Raw genomic sequence first — 17,547 nt, 5'->3', positions numbered from 1 at the left:
AGAGCTGAGAAAAAAAGAATTAAACACTGACTTCTAAGTGCTCTGTGAGATAAATCAGCCATCACTCCAGAACTCAACCAACACAGATACTTTTATTTGTACTTATCACTTCAGTTTGTTTGAGCATGGTGTTAATAGTTCATATTAGATTTTGATGTCTGTGTACTGTTAGATTTTCACAAAATGAGAAATGATGAAGTCATGCACTCTTTGTTACATAGCTACAGTTTTCACTTAACGCAATGAAGTGCTACTTACCATTAGAGATATACAGTAAGGATCTGATTCTCCTGTCACTTACAACAGGTTTCACACCAAGGTAAATTTCCTCACTTCAGACGGTTTCTTAATAGTTTATGTTTCTGTTACAATTCAGTCCTCCTGGTGCTTCTGAACATAAGTATGTTTACAGAAAACTCATTCTCACAGATTTCATCAGGGCCTCCTTCATGTGCATAGATACTCAAGAGAAAAAAAATCCTTTGTCAAATCAGTGTTTGAGAAGCAAGTAACATTCTTATCTTTTTTTTTTTTTTTACATTAAATATGTTTATGGTAGGGTGGTCAGAAGCTAGAAATGTGCTACATACTTGGTTATTACACCAGATTTTGCTTTTCCTGTAGACATTTTTAACTCACAGCTACTTGGAATCTTTCTGGAATTTCAACCTGCTATTGGTAACTTTATGATGTTTAACCTACTATTTGTCTTTTAGAGTATTTTCATATGGAAACATAGATGTTAAAGATAAGATAAGGTACAGTAGAAAACTGTTTTATTATTTTTGTTGTGTACAGCACATATTGTCTCCCATCATTTCAATAAGTGAGCTGTTGTGATAAAAATAATTAACTTATCAGCATGCTGATGTGCTTACTTTAAATTTAATAAATTGTAATAATTTTGAAATAAATGTAATTATAAAAATATTTCAGAACTAGCAGAGAAGGTTTCTTTTTATTGGAAAGCTTACAAGTTAAGATATAAAGGTGGAAACGACTTTCTAAAATAGCGTGGTTTGCAGTACTTTGCAAGTATCTTACTAATTCAAAAATACAGTTGTAACTTTATTTTTAATACTATTAATTTAATAGTTTGGTAGGGTTTTTTCCTGTTTCTTTTGCTATCTGTATTTAAGACTGTAAAAGCACCAGCTCTAAGAGTGAGACAAAATTTTCATTTTCATGTTATATCAGTTCTGCGATACTGTAAGTACAGAAGTGCCTCTTCATGTTGATTTGCACAATGGCAAGGTACTCATCATTTTGAACACATTCCACCAGGAGCTAAGGTAAAACTGACCATGTAATCTTGTTGATGTTAGCAAAGTCTTCTAATTTTATAATCTATATTTGTGCATTTAACTCAGTAGTACCTATATGGTGGGATGTATCTAACAGTAGTTCTTATGTATTGCTGCTGAATAACTTAGCTGTGATTAAGCACTGACTGAAGGCTTGGAGTTAGTGACACCCTAAAGTCTTTTCCAACCTAAGTCATGCTGATTCTGTGATTCAGTCTCCTGTTCCTTGGCTTGAGAGTTACTGGGACAGTACACAAGGTTTAACTCTCTCCTCTCTTCCTTAGAATATGTCTGACGCATACAGCCTAAGAGGTCTCTGACTGATACTACAGCCCATACTGTGCTTGAGCATTATGTGGAAGACGGTTGTTTTCCAAAGGCTAAAAACCTTACCTAACCATGTGTTAATATGTAAGCAGTATGGACAATTGCATGTCCAGGCCAGTGCTAGAGATCTTGTCTTACGCTTACTGATTTTTTGGATACAGATGTAACCTCTGCTGCCAGGGCCATATAACCACAGACAGTAAAATTTGAGGAATGGAGGATGGGACTGCTTGGGCAGTAAAAATGTAACAGAGATCTGAAATATCAAATACATGTGTGAAGAACAGGCAAATCCAGGAAAGAGATTAGTGAACATAAAAAAATCTAAAACAAATTACAGGCAGCTTGGCAGGAGCAAGTGGACTAAAACAATTAAGATCCTGGATAGCAAAACTGAGTGGCACAGTTACCTAGTTTATCTTGACAGAGATATACCAAACAACTATTCACTTACCCTTGGAAATAAAAATCTAAAAAAATTAGTATATTGAGTTTCTCTTTTGTATTTAAACTGGAATTTCAAGTCTAGATTGATGGCATTGAAATGGTCATCTTACCGTAAATAAGAACCCGTAACACTGAAACCAAACAAGTATAAAATCTTGCAGATTGAATTGCTTTCTTAAAAAAAAAAAGAAAATTGCCATTTGGTTTTTAAATCTAAAACATGAAGTGTGTCTCTCATACACATGTGTTGAAGACCAGCAATACAGAACATTAAAACTTAAAATTGTGAGTAAAGGCGTTATTAAAATATTAGAAGTATTTTTTTTCTTCTGTTATTAAATACTAAAAATAATACCATAGTTACTTTGATTCCAGCAATTAGAGAGAAGCCATCAAAAACTTTGAGAGCTTTACTTTTACATATCACATTAACTTGATTTTTGGATCCCTAACTGACTGTCCGCTAGAAAATTAAAATAAATGTTCTTGTAAAAGAAAGTGTCAGAAAGAAATGGAGGAGACCTGAATATCTGCAGTTTCCATTACTCAATAATTCGTGTTGTGTTTCTCTGAGTACTTGAATTAAATCTGAGTAATTAGACAGGTATTTTCCTTCTTTTGTACCTTTTTTCGGTTTATAAATATATAGATATAGAGGTCCCTTCAGGGAAGAAAACTGGAAAAAACTTAAATACACTAAGAAATAACTTTCTTTGAAAGTTACATACATAAATTTATTTCATTTCCATTTCTTGCCAGTAGAGATGAAAGCCGTTCAGCAGTAGCACAATAACTGCAGAGAAAAACAAGCCTGACCTTTAAAAAGCAATACACTTCTTCTTTAGTAATTACAATTAAACACAGGCAAACCCACGTTAATGTTAACTGCCTAGCTGGGAGCAACTCTAACTGTGGTCTGCAGAACGCTTGCTGTCGTCCTGGGGAGGGCTGGCTGAGGTCATTTGGTCTTGGGCTGCTTCTGTAACACACCACCAAATCATATCAACACAATCTATGGATTAAGTAAGGATTTGCCGAAGGTTTGTCCCCCTGCAGGCAGTTGCTTTAGCTGCTATGGAGGTGTTACGTGCTTAAAACCAAAATGGAGAGGGGTATATCGTCACTAAAAGCTGGGAAGAAATAACTCTTTGTGCCAACAACTCCAAAAGATTCAGTACGTATTAAGATAATGCTTTCTCACCTCATCCATAGTAGCATGTACGTGCACAAAAATGTATCAGACATTGACAAAAGAGATAAAAGAAAAGTATTGATTTCTAGACTGGATGTCTGATTTTGGAGGTGATTATACAATCACTCTGCCAAATATGTGTGCATAAAATATGTATGCTAAGTGAGTTACATTTTCTCTGGTGATAACTTTTAAAAAGTCACATAATTTTTAGTATATTTATAATATATATTAAAGTTATATTTATATTTATAAAGTTATATTTAACTGTTACTATCTTCTTAACTGAGCTGCTGAATCTGCTATTGTGACATTGGAGTTTTAGGAATGACAACTACAACAACAAAAAATGCCAGAAAACAACTCAAAGATATGCTGGCATTAAGTATTCTAAGATTAAATTGTGGATTTACACCACAATTTTGATTTAAACATTGCGCCCTGGGCTCTTCCAAGTATTTTGCTTTAGAAATTACTTTTACCTTCCCAGTCATTTGTATTTTCTAATCCATCAGTAGTTATCCATATGCATGGATATCGCTATCTATTTGATACTGTTTTGGCATTTGACAGGTGATTTCATGAGGGTATATTGCTTCTAGGCTGTTACCAACACATTTGTGCGGTGTGCTTTTGGAAAGCCTATCTGTCTGGCACTGGTGTTTTGATGTATTTCACTGGAGAGGCTGATTAGCCCATGACAATTTGTCTGCTGTAAGTTCAGTTTGTCTGCAAGGAAACTCTTCTTTGTTGGCTAAATATGCTCTTGAGCAAATAAAATCCTTACCACTTAGCAGCCACCTAGGACTTACTATCACTAAGAAATGAATACTTTAGAATCAAAAGGAGTATAACTTCAGTCACAGTACCCTTCAGCCATGAAGATTTTGTTTGCAGATGGTGTGGAGCATCTGTGGCTAAGTTTCTCACTGGATATTTTGGGTTCTGTAAAAATCATAAATATTCTATGTTAGTATAATTCCATGTTAATGTCAATGATTTGGTTCTTAGGTAGGGACAGATAGAATGAGCGTGCTCTGATGTTTGAATAAAAGTTGGTGAATCACAAATAGGCAGAGCAAATGGTGTGGGTTTTTTTTTTTAAAAAAAAAATACTTTTATGAGTTTCTTTGTTTCTTTGTTTTTCCTTCAAGAGATTAAAATTCTTAAGCATTAAAAGAAAATAAATCTTATATTCTATTTACAAAAGGAGTTTACTTCATTGTTTGTTTGAATTTAGTTGGTAGGGAAGAATCATGTCACTCAACTTCAGCCATCTGAAGAGTCGGACAACTAAACTTAACACAATATAGTTGTAAACTTGTCTAAAACTCTGGCCACAATAAGTTATAATTTATATATCGGCAATGTCAGAATATTTTCATAGACCACACTGAAAGTTCTAGTCTGGATAGATTCTTCTGTCTTGACTGATGGTATAGAACAAATAACTTGAAAGCAGATAACCTTAGCTAGTATATTTATTATTTACCAGTAATAGTATATTTCCATTTATTTGACTGTTACATTTTCTCAAAAATAATAATTAAAAAATGTACCTGTAAGATTTATCTGTTTCTGTTTTACAAGTCTCCCTTCGCTTTCTAAAATTAGTCCTATTGAAATAGTCTGACATTTGGCAGAGTCATAGTAAGCCCAGAAATAAGGGTTCAGGTCATAGGAAGGTAAAGCTGAGATGTCAAAAAATTTCTAAACTGAACTTTTTTTTTGAAAAATAGCTCTGCAATGTTTTAAATATTTTTAAAGCAAAACCTAGGAAGAAATTACAAAAACTGTTTTGGAATGTCATTTTTTATTTCAATACAGGGTGAAAGGACTTTTCAGTGATATTAAAATTTTCTATGGAAAAGAAATTCCTGGATGTTTTTTTACAGATCTGGAATACAAATGAACCACTTCTCATGTAACTTTACTCTCTAAATGTACAATGCCTACTCATGCTGTTAATCTATTTTTCTTTTTAATTTTCAAATTTTTTACTGATTTCCTTCTTCCACTACTACTCATCTATTTCAGATATGAGAAGCATCTTTCTCCATTCTGCCACTGTTCCTGTTTCACAGGCCACTTTCTTGCAGAGAAGTAATTAGTAATACTGAGTCTTTTTTAACTTATGTATGTATTAGCTGTTGAAATGAAACTAAGGCAAGTGTTATTGCATATGAACAACATTCCAGGCCAGAAGTTTGCATCTTTGATTAAAATGTTGTTCCAGTAGCACTCCCTTGTTTAAATAAACAAAAGATTATGTTCTCTCAAAAGTAAGGGTTTGTTTACAGGGTAAGAAAGAAAAAGCTGGAAGTTGAGCAGCACCTCCTGATGTGAGAATAACATCATGACACAGATCCTTTCTTAGTGATATTCAAAAGCTGGTGTGGCAAAGTGATGAGTGGCCATAGCAGATGTGTGTGAATCTGCACACACAAGCATCTGTATGTGAAACTGGATGCAGAAGACTTGATCCAAATTAACACTGAAGACACTTGTCCGTATTTCCAGATGTGTGTTATTTATTGTCTGTATCACAGAGCTCAGGACTCCATGCTGTGGTCAGGATGTTAGTATCCAGAATGCACTTGTAGTGTTTGTGCCCAGTGTGATTTAAAATGGCTGTTAAGCTATGTAAAGTGCAGAAAATTGGATTCATAATGGAACCACACAAAAATTCACTGCTATTTGGAAATGCCAGACATTTTTATATGTAATGAAGTGCAGGTGATGTTAAAATAATGGAATATTTAAAGTGAAAGGCAACAGAAATTTCTCTAAAGAATAGACAAATGCTGATGGGACTTTAGGCTTCTCCTTAATTACTTCATATTATTAGATCCATTCTTAATAAAAGATATCATTCATATAACCTGAGGTCTGTGATTTCACAGTGGAGACCAAAGGGATATCACTTTCACAGTCTCCGTCCATACCTCATGGTTAGTTAGTGGCAGCTAATTCTATTATTTCCCTAGTATATGTTTCCACTGGAATTCTTGAGATATTTCCCTGCATTTGTGAAAATGTCATCACTTTGCTACCAATAAACAAAATAAATTATATAATTTCTTCTTACATACATGTAGCCTTTTACACAGAACTCTTTTAATTTGAATTTAACATAATTAAATTATCGCCTGTTTAAAGATTTCCTTTTCATTGCCACATCATCATCTTCCAATGATAATGGACCAAGGTTAAGTCACATGAAATGAGAAGCAGGTCTTTCTTTGTTTTTCTGTTCCTGTTTTTCCTGACAATCTTTTATGTTTTAATTAATTCCGCATGCATATTATTAGTATTCATCTTTCCTTTAACTTCACGTTTCATGAACTATTCTTTTGATGAACGATTTTTCTTTTCGAAGAAATCCTCCCACATAAATTCTAAACAAATAACCAGTTTTAAGCTTTCTTGTATGCAATCTTGATACACATTTATTTAAGCAATTCTATATTTTGTGGTATTTGGTAGAGAACCCATCAAAATTTAAAAAATAAAAATAAAAATAAAATAAAAAAACTTACCAAAACCTCCTGGAATAACTGCTTGCTCTGAAACATTACCTGCATCTTCTTTTAAATACAGTTTATCTGAATTTGCATTTCTGATTTTTAAAAACAGATATCACTTCTTGGATTCAGAACATCAGATTTAGTTGACTTTTCCAGGCATGTCATGCCACATGTAGTCTAATAAGGTGTTTGCTGGACTTCCAAAATGTTACGTGGCTTTTTTACCTGAATTTAAAAGACAGTTTATATGAGAAAGTCATATGCGTGACATCGACCAAAAAGATAATGGTGCTTTCTGTAATGGTTGTTTTCATAAACCATTAATGTGTATTGCGTTATTGAAGATAATATGAAAAAACAGCTATTAGGACTTAGGCAGGGGATTCATTTGCCTTAGTGTCTGTGTCTGATATGTTCACTGGTAAACTTATTTAAAGTATTTAAGCAGAGGATTGTGAAGGACAGTCTGATTTTTTGCCTCAAACAACTTGTTCTGCAGATTTTATGTATGTGTCTTGAACAAACCTGTTTTACAGTGCAAGCAGTATCTATGCAGTACAGCCTGCTCCAGGGAGGGAACAAGCTCTGTGAAGGTGGAGCAGTGCTCTCTCCTTGGAGATAGAAGGGTGAAGCAGTGTTGTCCTTCAGAAACTTTAGTTGAGGTGATCGATAAAGGACGGCTTCTGTTGGAGTGGCTACCCAACCTCCCCTACCCAAACAGACAAACCCTGCAGAAAAGAGGTGTTTCTGGACTTAGGGAGGCCCACTCCCTCATCTACAGGTGTACACTGGACTTGAGGAGGTCCACCCCCTTATCTATAGTGGACAGAAACACCTTGAAACTCCCAAAATGTTGCATACAGCGCCTGTGTCCTACTTAACATGGAGAGTGAGAAGAGGAGGGGATAACATGAACCGGACTCATTAATATTAATGGAAAGGACAATAAAAATTCCAATAATCAAGACATAGGTGTCCACCCACCACTGAAGAATCAAAGATCAGACCAGACCTGGGAGATGTCGTTGGACACCAGGAATGGTGATATCTCTTTCTCTCTTTCTCTCTTTTTTTTACTCTTTTTTTTTTTTTTTGTTTATTCCGATCTGTGAAATATTACTACTATTAAAGTGCATTCTTGCTACCATTCTGCTGACCAAAGAGGGTTATTAACTCATTACCTTTGCTGAGCAAAGGGTCTCCGCTGTGCAGAGGAATATCACTTTAAATGGAGGATACGAAAGATTCACCTACCCCAAAACCCACCAAGTGGGATGGGACAAGGACAAGTAGACAGGGAAAATTCCTAGGCAGACTTCTGCCACTTCCAGAAATCCACAATAAAGGATTCCTGAAAGCAAGGATTGTATTCACAATGAACTACTTATGCATTTATAACTCTCTGTTGTCATCCAGAGTTTGTGAGTTCCACAACTGCACATGGTATGAAAAAGGATATTATTATGAGTGTAGTAAATTTAGCATTTGAATATTTTATTCGGTTTCATTTTTGGTCCTTTGTTGTCAGAAGTTGTGAACAAATATTCCTTATTCACCCTTTTGAATCTTTAATGATTTTATGTTAATCTTTTATATGCCATCTTTGATCATCCTTGTGATTCTCTTTACCTTTTTTCTAGTTCTAAGATAACCTGTAAGACAGGAGATGATCAGAACTACAAATGGTGTTCAAGACAGAAGTAAGTTATAACACAGACAGTAGCAGCTTGCTCATATTTTTGTTTTATTTATAGTTCTTTCCTAACCATTTCTAAAGTTTCCTTGCCCTTTTGACTGCTTTAAGTATGGAGATGATATATTTAGAGAATCCACAGTAGCTCCAGTATCTTTTTCCTGAATAGTGATAAATAATTTAGAGCTCCTTAACTCTTTTCCTGATTTAGACCTGATTACAAATACTGAATTTAGGGTTTCTTTTCCTTCCTACGTTTTCTCTAGACAAAGACAAGGAATGCACTAACACTTAAATTTATGCAATATCACAGAGGGTTACACCACTTTGTTGACTCAATGCATTTGGCAAATGTCTTGTGTTAACTTTTAATAAAATTTTAATTGAATTTGATTAATTTTCTATGGGTCTTAAATGTTTTGTTTGGATAATAAACTATATTATAAATACTTTTATCTTTTTTTCATCTAAGTTTACCTAAAATATCCTTCACACACCGAGCTAAATCTTAAGGGTAGAGCAGCTGTGAGACATACTAAAGGCAAACTAATGTAAGGGCAGAACTCTTAGGGTATTAGAATTTTAAAGTGAAAAATACATGTAAATTTGTGTGCATACATATGTAGTCATATATGCATGCATGCATAGTCATATATGGCATATATACATATCCTATAGCTATACTAAGTGAAATGAATTGTGGGTTTATTTACATAATTTGCAGTTAAGTTTATATTAATTTCTGAGGATAAAATTACCTGTAAGCAAGTGTAAGATGTATAGCAGAAATGGAAAGCTAACTAAACAGGTAATTAACAAGGTAGAATTTTCTTCAATTCAAATGATTTGTTCAAATACCAACATGTAATTCATATAGGATATAACACAATTTATTGCTTTCTATCAAAGGGCCTGAAGGTCAGATTAGGAGCTTATAGTCCAAAAATATATTTTGCTATATCATACTCACAATAGCGTCCACAGATGTCTTGAAATGATAGCTGTCAGAGCTATGAATTAGCAATTATTTCTGCACAAGTACAGCAAATGGATCATATATTTGTTACTGACGAGTTCTATTTATTTTCTTAATATAATTTATAATGGACTAAATTCTAAGTCAGTGTAAACTGTAGAAAGCAATACATAACAAAAAACTATGAGGTGTGCACAGAGGAAATGAGGCATACACAGTCTTTTATTTGTGTTTCAGGTCAATAAAATACTGCATCGAAATTAAAAATTAAAGAAATACATAAAGCCAGCATATTTTCTGACTGCATATGTGACTACACCACTGTACCTTTAAAATTTGAGATACACCGCTCAGTTTTAGTAAGTTACATGGTCAAGTATTTGACTTGGGTACTAAGTCTTAGTCACAAATCTGAGATTGTGTGGTCTAGGATGGTATTTTTAACTGATAGGGAAAAACAGATTTTTTGGTCAAGACCGTTGTAAGACTTCTAATGACAAGCGATAGACTTTTAAAGAAAATCTTGCATTGATATATAATCCCACTGAAATGTTTAGCGAAATCAGATTGAAATTATTGTAGCAAAATGACATAAAATAAGGAAAATTTCCACTAAAATTCTGAAATTAATATAATTTATTTTAATTTTTAATTTCTTTGTAATATTTTCTCCACTGAAGTATACTGTTTAAAGTCAAAAGAAAACGTAATATTTTAACATTTTAAAATTATAAAATTCAGTATATTCTAATACAATTAATGTGAATTATCTTCACTGAAACTAAAATTAATTCTTGAACTCTTTTTTGCAGAGTTAACTTTTAAAAACCAAAATTCTTTACAAATCAGAATATTCATACATCATAGCTTTTATTTAAATAAATGGACCTCTGTGAAAAAGATACAAAGTATACAGAGGTACATAAAATATACCATGACCATTTGCTATCTGTCACAGAAGGTAAATGACATGGCATAAACTGCATTCATATGGCCAAAACGACGTCAGAAAAGGCTGTTTTGTCTGCCCTGAGCCATGCTTGGGTATTTTCTAAGTATTACCACACTGTCGTTTAAAACTCTGTGAGGAATCATCTTGATTTAAATGGCATGGATTTTATGCTATTGATTAGTTCAATTCATTGGTGTAGGCACAGCTGCAACATTGTCATGAGGTGTCAGTATGTCAGAGTTACAGATGAAAACAGCCACCAGCCAAGAAAAGTGAGAAAATCATGTGACAGTGAAAATCATGGAGGTTTGCTGTGGGCTCCACTTTGGCCAGAGTTGCCTTAATCAGAGAGTAAGATATACTAATTTTACACATATTTTTTTTGTGTGTGTATATATATATATATATATATACACACACTCACACACACATATATATATATATCACACACACACACACACACACATATATATATATATATATACATACACACTGTATTTATATATAGATACAATATATTTTCCTCCAGATATTTCATCTGGGGGAAAGAGTAGAGGGAGGAGATTCCTAACCTCTTGTCAAAGTGTCCTGGTTTGGGCTAAATCAGAACTAATTCTGTTTTAGTGCTTTAACTTTTCAGTTAAGTCTCCTCTAACTAACACCACTTTCTGAAACAGCAGCCTGTTTTTCCAGACAGTGGCTGCTTCTAGCAGTGATAAGACCTGATGTTTATAGCTCGTACCAAGGAACGGTATGCAGAGAGGCCCTTGCTTATACTTGTTCTTACAGCAACCAAGGTCACTGCTAAATCTTGTACTCCGTGTTGGGGTGCTGGGAGTGAAAAGGGTCGCACCTACAGGGAGGAGTGAACTGGACAGGTGACCCAAACCTGACCAACAGAGTATTCCATCCCATATACGTCATAATCAGTATAAAGCTGAGAGACCACGAGGGTCTTGCTCTCTTCGTCTCTTCCTCTCTTCTTCGATGGCCGACATCTGAGGAGGACTCTGTCTGTTCTGTCATCGATCCCGATCCTCGCATCTCTGAATCCAGTGCCTGACTCCAGCTCCTGCATCCCGTCCCTGCCTGCTGCTGAGTCCAGCCTGGGGCTGCCCCAGTGCCAGTCCTGCAGCGTGGTGGGGACGTATTGTCATCAGAGTGGGGGGAGTTTGGTTCGGTATTGGTTTTGTATATATTTGTACATATTGTATATATTTCATTATTTCCTTATTATTGTCTTCTCTTTAATTGTTACTGTTTCATTAAAGCTGTTTTAGTTTTCTTTTCCAAACCGTAAAGTCTCTCTCTCTTGTTCTCTTTCCTTTTCCATTTTGGGAGGGGAGAGGGGTTAGTAGAGAGCGTCTGTCATTTGTTAGTGGCCAGCCCAGCCTCAAACCGTGACACAAAATAAAGATGTGCACATTCTCAACTTCCCTTTTGTGGAAGCACGATGGTCTGGCCAGTTTACAAAATATAAATATTTTGCAAACGTCTGATCACAAGACAAGAGAAATTACAAGACCATACGAGAGGGGAGACAGCCAGAACAGCACCTTGCACTTTGTTTCACAAAATGTACCTCAAAGTACATATATAACTGTAACTATGAAAGTATTAAACGCCTAGGCATTTTCTTTAGAGAGATTACATGGTTCTTATTTTGACTCAGAAAAGAAGAAAAGAACATTTGCTCATACTTGAGCAGGTGTTTAACTTAAGTGCATACTAAATACTTATTAACACTGAGAAATCTATGATTCTGGTTTCTGTCATGCTCCTGAGCAGAAGAAATAATTTAAAAATATTCTTCAACACATTTCAATTTAAAAATACTTGATAAAAAGGAAGTGGTGTAACTTGAGTTGAGACACTGATGTTATGCTGAGTTTGAATTGCAGGTGGAAAGTCATGAATTAGTTGAAAATTCCCTCTACCTGTCACCCTTGATGGCAGGTATGAGGGGCTTGGTTTAACCTGAGATCACCTTGCAACTCTTACATAGGATTCATTGTGTAGTTTCACAGCCAGACGACGCCAAACCACACACCCTGACATGCTGATAACAGCCTTTCAAATAGCCACATGCACACACACAAGAGCTTAAAAGCCTCTCCCCCTCTCTGCTCTGACACAGACTTATTTTGCTAAAAAAAAAAAAAACAAGATGTAAAACATGAAAAATCATGTACCAAAGTTATGCTTATCACTTTAGATTCTTGATTGGCAGAAACTTTGGACAAGGACTTTAACAACAAGAAGTAAGAATCCAAAAAAAAAATGTTGACAGAAGTATGACTTCCTCCTATGCAGTGGTACAGGATTATCTAGATACTGCGGCTCCAGCCAAGGTATGTACTTCAGTTGGTCTTTCTCCTAGAACACATGTTTTAGTTTAGATTTTTTCCTGTCTTCCTGTTAATAATTCTTGATACATACAAATGTGGGAGGTGGATCATGTTAAAATTACTTGTATTGCTTAAAACTTCGCATTATTGTAATGTTGTGACTCTAGGTTTGCTGATTGCTTTCACAAACTGATAACACTGGATTGCTGCCTGAAAGGCTTGGTGTATTTTGGCTGTAACACAAAGGCAGGTATCATGTTGCCAGAATCGCTGCCACACATCACTGAGAAAGAATGCAGGAGTGAATTTCTCACAACAATAAAGCCCAAAGGAAGATTTAAATAAAAGACTGGGAGGAATTTTGGTGTTGTGCTCCACTGAAAACCTTTGATTTTTTCCCATGTTACCTATGGGGACAAAACACAGAACCACAGAAGAAATTGGAAAACAACTTTTACAACTGTTTCCACAGTGCTGACCTAATAGTCTGTATGGCCACAGAATTAAACAAAGGCCTTTCCTAGGGTACACAGTGTGTCATGCAGCACGACTCAGCACAGTGCTAACCATAAACCCTGCTTGTGAGTGGAGGTAATGTAGGAAGAGTTGAGTTCAGCATCAAATCCACTTCTGCCACCATTTTGTTTTATGCCAGGTGAGCTCTGTCAAGCCCTTTATCCACCCACGAATACTTTATTGATGGTCCAATGTCAGGCTAGTCCCGAACACGGGATTGGATTGCTTGCCTGTGGCAACTTAGAATCATAGAATCATTCAGGTTGGAAAAGACCTTTGAGATCATCAAGTCCAGCCATCAACCCTACTCTATCAAGCACAACCCTAAACCATATCTCCAAGGACCACATCTAAACGACCTTAAAACACATTAAGGGGTGGTGACTCAACCACCTTCTGGGACAGCCTATTCCAATATTTGACAACGCGTTCAGTGAAAAAAAATTTCCTAACTTGCAGCTCATCCACATAAGTCTTTAAAAGCAGAAGATTTGTACCATTTGCCTTTTCCGGTTACCTTGAACGCTGTTTCATCAACCTTTTGAGACAAATTAGGCATAGTCATGTTATGGGTTGGATCCAGGCAACATGCTGCCTGTTGGACTTGCCGAAATCCTGCTTGCATAAACTAAAGGAAATAGTAAATGAGTAACTGTTCCCAGTTAGAATGTTTTCTACATGCCATTGAAATCCATATAGAATAGTAGGAAAAAATTGCACTACTCGGTTTGGGGTGAGAGGAATAAAATCTCACTTTTCAATCTTGGTATTAACATATCTGTGTATGCTTGGAACTTAAGTGACCACGTTCAGAAAATGTCTAAATTATACAGTCCAGTTACAATATTAGTAGGAATAAAAACATTTGTGATGGATAGTATGATTGTAACAATATTTAGTTGTTGTGTAGACATAAAATAGATGGAGATAAAACAAATATATAATATACGCATGTATGTGATATAAATATTAATGACTTATTACAAAAAGTTGTAATACTTCTGTATGGTTTTCCCTCATTGTCTGTTCTATAGTGAGACCAAGTTCCAGAAAACATGTGAATGCTGTGTGAGGAAAAGTAATTTCACATGATGGAAAAAAAAATTTACTTAATTAGGGGTGATAGTTAAGATTATGAGCACTCCTTTGTCTCCGCCATCTGCAATGCTGTTCACTCCCATGGCAGGTGCAAGATTTACTATATTACCTGAGGTATTAAATTTTCTAGTTTAAATTATTACATTGAGCTATATTACAGAACAAGAACCTAAAATGATAAGCAAAACTTTGGTACATGCTTTTTCACATCTTTCTTCTTAGGTTTGTATCATCATCATTTCTTTCTCCCCTCTACTCAACTGCAATATGCTAGTATGACTTTTTCTTTTTGCTAAAAATGCTTCTTTAATTAGTGACATTATTTAATTTCAGAGCTGGCATTATCTAAGCAGTGGAGTATGGGAAGTGAGAATTTGATTCCTGTTGTGTATGCCTGCATTGAACTGTGCAGTTTTGTGGAGATACCTGAGCTACTCTGACACAACCCAGCAATGTAACAATGTCAACGTGTTGCTGTGCCAAGGCTAATTAGCTTCACTACTTGTAAGGATCAGGTACAACAGCTGTGTAGTGTATGCAATTTCTTTTAATACATGGAAATTGATACCACCCTTTTTTGAGACTAGAACTTCATTCAAAATGTCATGTTCCATGGTGATTTTGGAAGAACGAACATTTCTGTCTCACTAAATATAGTGTTTATTTGCATGGTTGTTCTCTTACAAGATGGGGGAACAAAGGGCAAATTTAGCCAGATAAAGTGATATTCAGGCTAATATCACCACATGACCCTGAATTATTCAGTGCACCTGTATAAAACAACCCAGGACTAGCCTGGGTATCACTAACACAGAATGAGGTTTCACAGTATAAATACCCCCTGAAAGACTCTCTGTTGACACCTAAGAGAAGAAAATGGATGTGTAATCTCAGGGTGGGGTAGCAAGTTCATGTTGGAGCTGGAAGAGAGCCTGGCTCCTGAATTGACACTCTGATTCTGTGTCTCAGATGAAATGTGATATACGTTTTCAAAACATTAAGAACCAAAATAAACAGCTGTGGAAAATTACTGATTATACTCTTTACAACCAGATGGCTGAAGTATCCCCCTCTCCCTTCTGCTGTAAGTGACACTCAGATTAATGATTGTATTTATTAAGAAACAAATTTTCATTCCTGGAAAATCATTACAAAGGATGTATAACAGCATTTTGAATAAATTCTGTATCACCAAGGGTGGTATCATTTTCCATGTACTAAAAGAAAATGTACTAGTTTTACTCTTTTTCCTTTAAATATACAAATTTACTTACCATTCTGTTATCTTTTTTTTTCTTTGTGTTTCTTTGCTATTTGAGAATAGAGGACCAATCTTGATTTCCTCAATACTAGAGTTCAGAATTCAAAATAATTTATAGTGTTTGACAGCATTTTTTACAGGAATGTCAGAATGAATCATCATCAATTAGTGCAAAAAGTGACTTTGGAACAGAAATTTGATTTTGGAAGCATAAAGTATTCATATTTACTTCTCGTTATCAAGCTGAGTGGAAAGAGAGCTTTAGACTGAAGTGACCATTAAATATGCTCAGACAGAGGCCAGTAATATACCAGTCGAAAAGTACCTTTATAGGTCATTGATTTTGTGACCCCTGAAGGTATTTAGTAGTTTTCTTATTCATCTAGTTTTTTTTCCCTAAATTACATACATATATACTCTTTAAGAGATGAGAATTCCATATTTGTTTTGCCTCAAAATCAAAGATCTAACTGAACAGTACCCCTCAATATTACAGCTTGGTTGCCCTTGGTCTGTGACCATGGGTAGCACTGAGTGGCTTTTTTTTTTTACTTCAACCACCTAGTTTCACCTTGTAAGAGGTGGGAAGTGGGATAAATATAGGGAAGATAGAGAAGGATAAGAAATGGAGAAAGGAAAAACAAAAGTAAATATTTATTTAAGACAAATAGTGTACTGTGGTAAATAAATCAGCAATCAGCTTTGATGCCTGACATATGTGAGCTGTGGGGTAAGCCATATTTTGCCCACTTCAGAAGCGGATGAAATCTGATTAGTGTATTTACCCACTCTCTCCATGCACGTGCTCCTGTTCGTGCGTGAGTGTATGAATGGGAGCAGCAGCATTTTTGTGACCTTTTTCCTTCAGCACTTTTCATTAGTTACACAGAGAAATAACATACTTTTGCGCTCCTTTCTCTCTAGATAGCAGGAATAAAATGCATGAGTCTGGATAGAAGCACTGAGTTCTAAGATTGTATCAGTTTCTTATTTCTTCACCAAACACCCTGGTTTCTGGACTATTAGACAAGAGACGTATATGTCGACTCCTCATTACCCTCACAAATTATTTTTTGCCACTTACTTACATTATTTAAAAAGATCATATTATGAATCTGTGCAGAGAACTATATGAGTGTGCTACTAAAAGTACACCTTAGCAAGTATCTGTAGGAATCTTTGTGTGACTATGAGTCACTTTTTCTTCATCCCACTACTTTCTTTAACAGAAATGCCACAATAATTTTTCATTGTATGAAAATTTTTATCAGCAACTAGTTAAAGATGGGGAAATTTATAACAAAGATTCAGTCATTTATCCTTTTCTAGGTGTACACCCAGATATTACCTACAGAAATGCAAAATATAAACATATAATATAAAGTTATGAAATACTGAATCGCCTCAATTGATATCATCCATAGATGCACCACGTAGACTCACATAGATATATCATCCATAGAAGATACATTTAATCAGTTAATAACTGCTTTTCTAGTAGCTTTTTCAAGAAGATTCAGTAATATAATTTTTTTTTTTTTAATGGCAAAATCTATCTTAGATTATGCTAAAGAGATCCTATACGAGACTATTCAAATTATTGTCTACCGTCATTACTCTGTGCTTGTAGGCACGTTGACTTTGCTGTTAGCAGCACAAGTGGAACTTGACCTAGCATATTGAGGTTTTATGGCATTACAGGCTTTCCCCTAATACTTGCCCTTTGATTTTTTTTTCCCTGTTACAGAGACTGCTCAGTTATTCTGTTCTTTGAATTCTTATGAGTCAGTTTTGAAAGGAAAAATTTCTGATTAATACACTGTGTATGATGTAGGAGAATTTATTCTTAAAGAAAGGAATAATCAGACAGCTAGCATACAGATCTGTCCATTCATTTAAAATAAGG

This window comes from Leptosomus discolor, chromosome 1, assembly GCF_034619465.1.
Source record: "Leptosomus discolor isolate bLepDis1 chromosome 1, bLepDis1.hap2, whole genome shotgun sequence".
Lineage (NCBI taxonomy): Eukaryota > Metazoa > Chordata > Aves > Leptosomiformes > Leptosomidae > Leptosomus > Leptosomus discolor.
The sequence above is the reverse complement of the archived record's forward strand: the minus strand, read 5'-3'. Positions refer to the sequence as shown.